The 12,093-nt window shown below is 36.6% G+C and overlaps 1 protein-coding gene across 1 annotated transcript in view; it reads left to right on the top strand.

The window, feature by feature from the left end:
- LOC138694561 (uncharacterized) overlaps positions 1–12,093 on the top strand; it is a 613,293-nt gene that overhangs the window by 435,562 nt on the left and 165,638 nt on the right. The gene's annotated exons all lie outside the window — the stretch shown is intronic.

Here is a 12,093-nt window from a genome sequence, read left to right as displayed (position 1 = left end):
TGTTCTGGTGGTAGTGGGGGATGTTTGCTTGTTGTGTGCTGCAGTTGTTATTAGTCAACTGTCCGAAGACAGGTCTGAATCTCACAAGTGATACCAACAAGGCACCACTCATGAGGCAACTAAGCCAGGACATAATGGGGTAGGATATCCAGTTCCTTTTCCCTTCCATTTCATACATCGCCGACTAGCTACATATTACACTATTCAGACTCTTGATGTATAAAAATGTTCTTTCTCTGACACATATTGCCAAGTGTCATGTACTGCCTGATAATACTGCGTGTTTAGTTTAAAGTGTGTCATGGCTCCCTGTATGCCGTCATGTGGCTAGCCGATTAGCCTAGAGAATTCAATCTTCCTACACTTCCGCAGAGCCGTATTACTTATATGCTAGAAAAGTTGCCTAGCAAGTACGGCGTTCATTCTGAAGAGTACTTGATACGTATGGTAATTCGATGGTTCAACTTGATATAAGAATCTTTATTTCAATAATTGATTTCCGAGTTGAGTTGTGCTTCACGTACACGTATTGTCACACCTTTTCCCTTATTAGACAGCGTGGTTCACATTAATCATAAAATGTAGACCAGATAACGTGCCTCCCATTGTAACACCCAGAAAACGCTTAATCAAATAATCTCAGTGGTCGTCAGCACTCGCTGAAATGGGTAAAGGGTAAGCGGAGCAACATGATTTGCCCCGTTGTGCAGGAAGAGGTAAAGAGCATACCCACCAGCAGCCACGAAAGCACGCTGGTGCTGTAAGAAACTTGCGGGTAAGAGACGCTAGCCCGAGAGTGCACTGGCTTGACGATCGCTGATATAACTTGTTAATCTTTCTGGCACAACACTACCAACTTTCATTCATTCCGCACAGATAATGTTTTTCTTAACATTCGCGAAAGGGAAGCCTAAACACTTTCTGCTGACCGATAATAACAAATACCCTGCGTACGGCTTGCCCGCGAAAAACACCGTTCGAAAGAGGTTATAGTAGCACACAGACCGTACAGGCCGCCATCTGTTGCTACGACGTTCAAGTTATACCGTACACGTTCTCAAGTTCAGATTGAACGCCTTGATTAATAGGCAACTTCTCTGACATAAAAGCTGAAACTCGCTTAAAATCGCTGACTCATAACAGTGATGTCATGACACACTTTGAAATGAATACCTAGTAGATTATTATGTAGAATAGTGTACGTGTGTTAAATTATAATTGGGTATTGGGTGTATGTTGTGGATATGTTATTGTGTGTGTGTGTGTGTGTGTGTGTGTGTGTGTGTGTGTGTGTGTTTGTGTGTATATATTTCATATTGCTCAACTATGTTCAGTTGTTGACTTTCGGTTCAATATGTAGTATCTCCAATAGCTGTTTCTCTATGTCGTAAAGGTGGTTGCTATTGATGATGTATTCTTAATTTTATGCGTTGTATTGTTTGATTATTGTTTTTCCTATGTTCGTCGTGTCTTATTCTGAATTATCTCCTAGTTTGCACGATGGATGTAGAACTCTGGCAAATATTTAATATTGATTTGTAGGCTCCAGGTAAATTGTATTCATGTGTTTGTGTGGTGTGAATGTTTAGATATTTCTGTAATATGTGTTATTTGTTTTGTATGTTACGTTCTGTTTTAATTTCTTGAATGGAGCTGCAATTTTATGTATATAGTAGGTATTGTGGTAAGTGTTAATGTTTTGTATATATTTTCATGCTGTGTTTATGTTGGTTTACTATGCTTTAGTTTGTTTTTTATTAACGATGCCATTATATTTAGATTGTATCCGTTATTATGTCATACATATTCACAGTATTCTGTTCTCAAATGTAGGCATCGTAATTCGTTGATACATTAATCAATCTGTGTACCATTGTTCAGAAATCTGTATATTTGTGTTATAGTCTATTGGATGGCTTGAAGTGTTGTGTATGCGTTGTACTTATGAGTTTCCTTTGTATCTTAAATTCGTGCTTGTTTTCATTTCTTATCTTAATGCCGTTCACTTATTTTTTTTCAGCACTCTTTATTAAGTTAGCCTATTTATCTTTGAGCCAGTTATTTCGATGTTTCGCAAAGGCAGAAACAATAATAATCAACATCCGCCTCATAGTATGGGACATAGTGTCCTGTTACAGTGTCATGGATTTCATTCTCGGTCTACCTTCCTTCTTCTTAAGAGTTTATATTGTAGGCCTACTATTACATCTCCTTCTCTTTCTTCTTTCCTTCCTTCGTATCTGTAAAATGGTATTGTCGACCCCATGATCAAATGGATACATTGCTTGTCATCAGAACTAATTTCAGCGTGTTCAAACGCGTCCATAACAGTTTAATTTTGAAGGGCATAAATACATTAGTAAGCTGTCCTTCGGAAATTAGAGGGGTTAGCGAATCTAAGTCCGAACCCAGCGGCTCCGGGTTGGATTCCCGGTCAGAACGAGTTGCCTGGGTGAGGTTTCTTCGGGATTTTCCCCTCACTCCTATGGATGAATATCAAGTAACTTTATCAGGCCATTGGAACCCCACTCATCTTCGCCACTTCCTTTCCTCCCCCATCATCCTTTCCTCATCATCCCGTTTCTGGTTTTTCAGTTCGCTTTACAGGCGGCCTCCCGGCACTACTGGCTCTCTCGACCGGCCTCCGTGGAATGTAGCTAAACGAAGTTGGATGGCTTCTTCAACGAGCACCCGAGGCGGATCTACTCGGGGAAGGAGTTTCGCCTCGGGGGAAGTTGCCGAAGCAGGAATGGTATATGGATTTCTGTTGGCTGTAGGGACTGGTCGTTAAGGAGTCATTTGGTTGGTTTGGTGCGCGTAGGGGATCTACGGCATGCAACTCATTCCATATCGAAGCTTAGCGCAATAGATCACAACAGATCGCACCTGAGCCATCCGTGCCCCCTCACTTAAATCCATTCCATTCCACCCTATCTTACACTTACTCATGTAAAGAAAACTGTCCCTTAACGAGATAACAGTAAGCAAAATTAGCAGCCATTGTCACTCAGGTTGAAATTGAAACTTCCTTCTCGTTTCAATCGTGAACAGATTGAGCGTCATCTTTTCACACTGAAGACTCAGTTTCAAATAACTCTGGATTCAAGTTAAATTTGTGATTCTTCATTTTTCTATATAGAGTGATTCACGAGGATTTACCGTTATTTACGGAGCTTTCCGAAGACATTGTGAGCGAAAGATGTCATTAAACATTTGTCCTAATCTCAATATTTTTAGAGTTACATTAATTTGAAGTTGATAGTAAAATACCCTTCTTCTTTAGTTTTAAGAGTAAAAAAATATTACAAATAGAGTGAACTGTTCAGAAGTGTCATTTCTTTAATTGGCTAGTGTTCTGAAGATAAAAATTTGTTGTTAATTGCTTTGTACAGATTTTGTTTCTCAATTTTTAATTAAAAATTGCATCATTCTTACGCACTTATCACAAAAATTGTTACAAAACATATGACTTTAGAAACTTGATTCTTTACAGTTTAATTATGCATCGTAATGTACAGTCTTATAGAATTTACAAGAGTGGCTTAATTTGTGACAATTGCTGTGATAATTGCGTAAGAAAATGTAATTTTGTAGTTAAAAATCGAACAAAAAATCTGTACGAAGCAACTATGAAATTCACAACATATGTTAAGCTTCAGAATATTAGGTAATTAAGGAAATGATACTCCTGAATAGTTTATTCTTTATCTGTAATATTATTTTACCCTTAAAACTCAAGAATAATAGTATTTTACAAACAACTTCAATTTTGCGTCATTCTGAAAATATTGACATTAGAACATATGTTTATACATTTTTTGCCCAGAATGTCTCCGGAAATAAGCTCCGTAAGGGACGGTAAATCTTCGTGAATCACCCTGTATACACTTTTAACGCTTATATGTCACTGATTAAATTGCAGTCTTCTTTACCGTGTTAATATATAGGATTTACCTTGCTTGATTAGTTTCGAAGTGTTGTGCTTCATTGTCCAAAGCCTAGTGGTTATCCTGCGATATCTTGTTTCCCACAAATAGCACAAACTTTCTTCAAATCGCAAAATTCAAGATGTATTTACATCCACAACACTCCTAGTAACAAATGACAATTGAGAAACGATAATCAATCTCCTAACAATGTAGTTGGTGATGAACAAAAACGCTACGAACCTGTGCATCAAATGAGCCGTTCAGAGCAGAAGTGGTGTAAGTCAAAATTGGGTAATGAGGTTTAAGGTAAAAATTCTGTAAAATACAGCGCAAAGTAACAATTAATGTGTCGTTCGTGCTATCCACTGTCTACTAATAGTTTAAATAAATTGAATATTAATTGCTACATTGCGCTGTATTTTACGGAATGTTTTTTAACCCTCATTACCCATTTTTGGCTTATACCACTTGTGCTCTCAACGGATCAAATAATTAAAAACGTCAGGATCCCATAGATCTTTCTTATTCCACAAAAAATTATAATGTATGTCAATGTTCACGATATAGGCCTACAAGTCTTTATTTGTATTTATTTAGTCGCTTAAACTAATAGGTAATATCACGACTATCTCTAGTTTACTGTTTGGAATACGCTGTTCTACTGCGTCAATTATTTCGTGGTAATTGGAGTTCAATCCGGCATTCGCCTAAACGGAAAAAAATCATTGTATTCATTCGAGAAAAACTACGGAAGAAACCTCGACCAGATTGGTTGACACCGAAAATCGAACCCGGGACTTCCCGAACGCGAGTAATTGCGTTACCACTAAGTCACTTTGCTCTGTTAAATAAGTTTTCGCTTCCTATGCAAAATTTCATTTGTTAGGCACCATGTATTTAGTGTTCTATTTTCCAGGAAATTAGAAGCATCGTAGTAGATATGTACAGAATTTACATTACTAACATGGCGTGCAACGCTCAATCCAGCGTGTTCATAAAATTTTGATCAAGCTGGCATATTCCTCTGTTTCTCATCGCTGTTGCTCAAATGCTAGATTAAAACGCGCGCCAGTCCACTAAACTTGCTCTCTCTTTGCTGCTGTACCGTACGGTTCACTTGTTTCAGTAGATAAACAATCACGATAGGCACTGTAATTGCTACACTGGCTTTATACTATAAACTATTTTATGCTGTGTAAATAATTCGTAACAAAAATATGAATTCACTTCGTTGCAACAATAGCTGCTCTTTTTGGACACTATTTCGTTCTGTTGTCGCACAGTGTGCAATTTTCCCAATCTAGGTGGACAAAAATCAAACTTCGACTTGGTTAATTAGGCATAGGTGAATAATCAATTCATTTTGTTTAGCATTATTTGAAGAATGTTGTGAGAAATAGCGTTTACTCTTTTATTAACGGCAAGCTATATTTAGAAAGGTACGAACAATGAGTGCTTCCTAACACTTCTCGCTCCTGTTCAGCCGTAGACAGAAAGGCTTACTATGTGGGTGAAAAAAAGCAAATTGTTAGTGATTTATTGTGTTGTAAGACATGGAATTTGTTCAGATAGGTACGTTCTTACTAAAATAACGTCAATTACAAGTTTGTAAAGTATTTTTTTCTTTTTACAGAAGGGTTTAAACATTGCAATTGAAAAAAATATATATTATTTAAAATTTCTCCAAATATATTGTAATGTGAGTTTTAGTATAGCCGGTCACGTCCGGTTACAACAATTTTTTTACCATTTAATAGAGCATAATTTAGAGTGTTGAATCTCTGTTTTAAAGTTAGCGCGTTCTTGCGCATTTATCAGTAATTAATTTTTTTGAGTAGTGGGGAATTCGGTAACTGTTCCATGTTTGGCTTAACAGCAGAAAAGAATCATGGAATAAGGAAGTCTTTAATCACTTGTGAGTGTTTTAGGCCTGCAAAATTATTCACCTCACATCGAATATCAGGTTAAAATACATTGGGCACATTTTATTTAACCTTATCAAATGCACAGTGAATCAGAACGCAAATCACTATCTGGACAGAATTAATAACCTCTCTACATTCTAAGAGATTCTCATGAAACTTTGTACATGCCTTACAGATGGCACACATGTTTTGTGTATAACTCTGATTACGTTTGCACAAGAAAAACTACCCCTTTATAGCGGGTGCATTTAAACAAAATTAATAACTTCTCTCCTATCTAACAGATATTTATGAAAATTTATACAGAGTTACAGGTGGAATATATTTTTTGTCTACAAATATGATTATGTTTTATAAGAGGAACTGCCCCTTTATACTGGTGCATTTAGACAAAATTAATAACTTCTCTCCTATATAATATATTTTTATGAAACTTTGTACAACAATTAGACCTACAGGTAGGTAGCATACAGATGTAATCAGAATTTATACAGAAAAATAAATTCTACCTGTAACTCTTGTACAAAATTTCATAAAAAAATCTGTTATGTAAAAGAGAAGTTAATTTTGCGTAAATGCACTCCCTGTAAAGGGGTAGTTCCTCTTATGGAACCTTTTTTCTTTAGTTTTAAGAGTAAAAAATATTACAAATAGAGAGTGAATTATTCAGAAGTGTCATTTCTTTAATTGGCTTGTGTTCTGAAGCTAAAAATGTGTTGTTAATTGCTTTGTACAGATTTTGTTTTTCAATTTTAACTGAAAATTACATCATTCTTACGCATTTATCAGAAAAATTGTTACAAATCATACGACTTTAGCAACTTGAGTCTTTACAGTTTAATTATGCATACTAATGTACAGTCTTAAAGAATTTACAAGAGTGGCGTGATTTGTAACAATTTATATGATAAATGCGTAAGAAAATATAATTTTGTAGTTAAAAATCGAAAAAAAAGTTATGTACGAAGCAACTATGGAATTCACAACACATGGTAAGTTTCAGAATATTAGCTAATTAAAGAAATTATATTCCTGAATAGTTAATTCATTATCTGTAATATTATTTTACCCTTAAAACTCAAGACTAATGGTATTTTGCAAAGAACGTCAATAGTAAATATATAGTTTGTACACAAAAAATATATTCTACCTGTAACTTCCGTACAGTGTTTCATGAAAATCTGTTAGATAGGAGAGAAACTATTTTAGTCTAAAACTACCCCTATGAAGGGGTAGTTCCTCGACACAAACGTAGTCATAGTTTGTAAACAAAAAATATGTGCTATTTATAAAGTCTGTACAAAGTTTCATAACGATCCATTGGAATGCAGAGAAGTTATTAATTTTGTCCAGCTGGATTTGCGTTATTGCACACTGGGCGTCGTAGGAATAAGGAGAAGGACCTTTATAACCTGCAGACCATTTACTAGTATTAGTTAGTTTCTATAAATCTCATTAAAAATCTCTGCACATAAGTGGAACCATTCGAGTTTCGAATCTAAATGTTGGTACCCCTGGCCCAGTTAAATAAATTACGTAAGCAGTATAGCCTCTCATCCGGAGAGTCGCAATATTTCATCATTTAAAAACAAGTGCTTTTTTCATAAAGCATTTACATGATATTCCCATATTTTGTTCCGCACGTCTGTGGTGAACTGCTGCGTGCGGCGGGGTCTATATTCCAGTTTAGCAAATAAAAGAGATAAGAAATGGGACCCCCGGAGTCTGCGAGCCACAGTTTGCGGGACGACAAAACTACTTTCTGATGTGATTTATCTTCAGCGAGGAGATGTGGAGGTTCCTGTGGATTGGTTGGGGTGAGTCCGTATCTTTAAAACAGTGCATGGGGTGGGTGAGAATTGGCACTGGGCCATTATCTGTGCAGTCTCGCACAGAGCAAGTCGTCCTCCGAGGTCTAGTAGCTACACTGCTTATCGCTGGATCCGGGGTTCGCGGGTTCAAACCCAGATAAATTACACGTAACGACTTCTTTTGGAAGGGACATAAAACCCGAAATCCCATGTAGTGGATTTACGACAAGTAAAAGAAACCTGTATTTGAGTAGGTGTTCAAAATTACGAGTAGTAACTTTTAGTCAAATATTTTTGCTTTTGAAGACATTGGGAGGCAGAAATCTGTGCTGCTCCAATTAAGAACATTTAGTGATGTCTGTTATGCTCACGATGGTTCCAAACCCATAACCTGGAAGATAAAACTTTAAGAATGTTTGCAAATTATTTACTGATTTGTGAAGCTGTGAAGGATATAGGCCTATACATACACAGAGACTCTTTCCGTCTAAAATCTGATTTCAATATAAGTTACATTTTAATACAAGCATCTATGATTATTTAGAATAAATTTGACATGTTACTCTTCATGTTTAGTTGGATCATGCATTACATATAGTGCAAGTTTCCATAAAAAAAGCTAAGAAATTAATTCGTTTTGAAGAAGGAAGTTTATTTATACTATTCAAAGTTTATGTGAAGATACAAAAATGGTAATTGAAATAAATGGAAAGTTAACAGAAGGGATTATAACGAAGTGTGGTTTAAAAGAGGGGTGTAACCTTCCCCAACGCTTTTTAATATACTGGGTGTTCATTTCAAAGTGTGTCATGACGTCACTGTTGTGAGTCAGCGTTATGAAGCGAGTTTCAGCTTTTATGGCAGAGAAGTTTCCTATTAATCAAGGCGTTCAATCTGAACTTGAGAACGTGTACGGTATAACTTGAATGTCGTAGCAACAGATGGCGGTCTGTAAAGTCTGTATGCTACCATAACTTCTTTCGAACTGTGTTTTGCGCGGGCAAGTCGTACGCACGGTATTTGTTATCATCGATTGCGTACGGCAACATTCCACAACACAAATCAAAATGCTCCATGTCCATGTTCCAAGTTAATGTCAACAAATACGTAAGTAATCGTCTTAACCCTCTCCCCATATCCCGACAGTAAGAAAAAAACTCAATTCAGTACGTGTTTCCAAACAGTTCACATTCTTGCCACTACTGGCGTTACCGTACGTATCGGTAAGTAACCTTCAGAATGAACGCCGTACTTGCTAGGCAACTTCTCTCGCATTTAGGTAATACGCCTCTGCGGAAGTGTAGGAAGATTGATTTTCTCTAGGCTCATCGGCTAGCGACGTGACGACATACAGCGAGCCATGACACATTTTGAACTGAACACCCAGTATATTTGGACGACATTCTTGATGAATGGAAACAAGTAGTTTATGGGGGGGTTTTGGAATTGAAGTGCATTATGTTTTGCAGATGATATAGTTTTAATTTTTGACAGAGAGGACAGGCTACAAAAAGCAGTTTATTAACTAAACAAAATATGTAAGATTATAATTTGATAATATCAAAATCTAAAACTAAAGTAATGGCGTTCCAGTGAAGGAACTCAGTAAGGACAAAAATACTAATAGAAGGCAAAGTAATAGAACAGGTTTCACACTTCCAATATTTAGGCTGCGATGTAACTTAAGAAGAAGAGCATGACATAAATAAGAAAACACAAAAATTTCAACATATTTATGGAACAATAAGACGTTCATTGAGGAATAAAGTAAGAAAAGACACGCAGCTAAGATTTTACACAACGATGGCACTACCAGTGGTGATATAGGAAGTGAGGCCTGGGTCTTGAAGGAAAAAGAAAAGAGTAAAATTCAGGCGGCTGAAATGAGCTTCCTACGGGCTGTGAAAGGTTGTACACGAGAAGAACATATTAGAAATGAGAAGATTAGAGAGGAACTAAAAGTACAACCACTCCTACAGCAAATAGAAGAACATAGATATAATTGGGTGGAACATCTAGGGAGAATGACAGAAGACAGAATACCGAAGATGGCAATGACATAGACCTAGAGGAAGAAGAACAATAGGAAGACCAAAAAAAAAAAAACGCTGGACTGAACAGATGTGAGATCGGAACAGGCGAAGACCTAATCCGTGAAAGGAGATGATGATGATGATGATGATGATGATGATGATGATGATGATGATGATGATGATGATGATGAACTTTATTTATTGATTTATGCAAATCTGGCTTTCAGGTAGAGCTCCCTGTGAAGCTGATTTGAATAATTTCAAGAGAAAAATTGTTCAAATCATTCATTGATTTGTTTGTTTATTTAGTTACTTATTTACTTATTTATTTACTCATTTGTTTACCCATGACTTTGATTTAAATTGGCCTTTATTTCACCATCCCTAGCAACCTAAACAATGGCTTTATTCACAACAATGTATTACAATTTTAAAATCATAACAGTGAATTAAATTTGTTTAAATCACTCTCTCCATCACAACCAACACATTAGCACAATGAAACCTATATTTAATTCATGTATAGCTTTGAAAGTAACACCACGGTCTAGTATATACTGTCACGAAGCTTGAGTTGTGAGGGTACTAGGAACTATAGCTTGTGCCGGTACTACTTCGCATTGTCTGTGATGAGGCGATAGTAGCGATCCTAGTGGTTAGCAACTATCTATGGATGCATATTCCCTATTGAGCTTCGTGACTGTATATACTAGACTGTGGTAACACATTGCGAAGAAAAAACTTACCATTTAAAATTAATTTAGATACCAGCAATACAGGCTTTTTTTTTTAAGTAACTGTTCACTCGAAAAATATACTAATGTTTACGATTTTTGGCTGTGCTGCACATCTCTGCTAGTAAGAACCTGTCCACACCTGTGGAGTAACGGTCAGCGCGTCTGGCTGCGAAACCAGGTGGCCCGGGTTCGAATCCCGGTCGGGGCAAGTTACATGGTTAAGGTTTTTTCCGGGGTTTTCCCTCAACCCAATACGAGCAAATGCTGGGTAACTTTCGGTGCTGGACCCCGGACTCATTTCACCGGCATTATCACCTTCATAGCATTCAGACGCTAAATAACCTAGATGTTGATACAGCGTCGTAAATAACCCAATAGAATAGTAAGAACCTTTCCCGGTGTCGTACATTGTAATTGGTTATGTGTTTGCCCAACAGAAATCTCCACTTTACTCTGCAGGAATGAATGAATCTGTCGCTATGAAATATAAAACTTAGGATTAGTGTCAACAAGCCACAAATTACGATAAATTGCAATGAAATTACACTGATAATAACTATTTCTCACAGTTCTCAACAAGTCTTCCGCCACTATGAATGCATAAATGCAAGCGACGGACCATCTGCTCATGCATTCTCGAAAAGATTTCAGAAATAACCACAATTCTAGCCATCAATTTCGGGATGGTGCGATGTTTATCTGCAAACACACGATCCTTAACAAATCCCCATAAAAAGAAATCAAGGGGAGTTAAGTCTGGAGATCGTGGCGTCCAAGCCAACTCCTATAATTTTTGGTAATAGTGACTATTCACTAGAGGAGTTGGCAGTGCGCAATTTATTACTGCGCAATACCAAATAATTATAAGTTGTTCACCTAATTTAAATGTAACTATATCTTGGATCTTGATATCAAATCAACCTATGATATTAGATGACGTTTTAATCATATGTATGTTAATTATGACATAATTTTAACATTCTAATTCAACTATAGTTCTTTGACGTGCCAAATATCTACGACAAGGGATTTAAAACTAAACTTCTCCTCCGTAGTCCTTCGAACTATGTTGAATTTTAACTCACAAATCTCCAATTAACTATTGGCATTGCGGTCACTAGACCACTTTCATAGAGGCAGAAAGTAATGCAAGTTGAAATATGCCGAGTGCATTATTTTACATGAGAAATAATCTGTGACACACATTTTTTTTTTAGTGGGTTATTTTACAAAGCTGTATGAACATCTCAGATTATATGTCTGAATGAAATGAAGGTTGTAATGCCGGTGAAATGAGTCCGGGATCCAGAACCGATAGTTACCCAGCATTTGCTAATATTGGATTGAGGGGAAAACCCCGGAAAAAAAAACCTCAACCAGGTAACTTGTCCGACCGGGATTCGAACCCGGATCCATGAATGCATACATACATACATACATACATACATACATACATACATACATACATACATACATACATACATACTTACTTACCTTTTTGCCAAATGGCAAGTCTGTCACTGCAACTCCAGCATTCTGAGATCTTTCCTATTTTCTGCTTTCCTCTTTATCTCCGTATATGATCCATACATTTTAATGTCGTCTATCATCTGATAGCTTCTTCTTCCCTGATCACTTCTCTTGTTCACTATTCTTTC

The sequence above is a fragment of the Periplaneta americana genome, chromosome 2, assembly GCF_040183065.1.
Source record: "Periplaneta americana isolate PAMFEO1 chromosome 2, P.americana_PAMFEO1_priV1, whole genome shotgun sequence".
Classification (NCBI taxonomy): domain Eukaryota; kingdom Metazoa; phylum Arthropoda; class Insecta; order Blattodea; family Blattidae; genus Periplaneta; species Periplaneta americana.
This window is presented reverse-complemented; position numbering and strand designations above follow the sequence as displayed.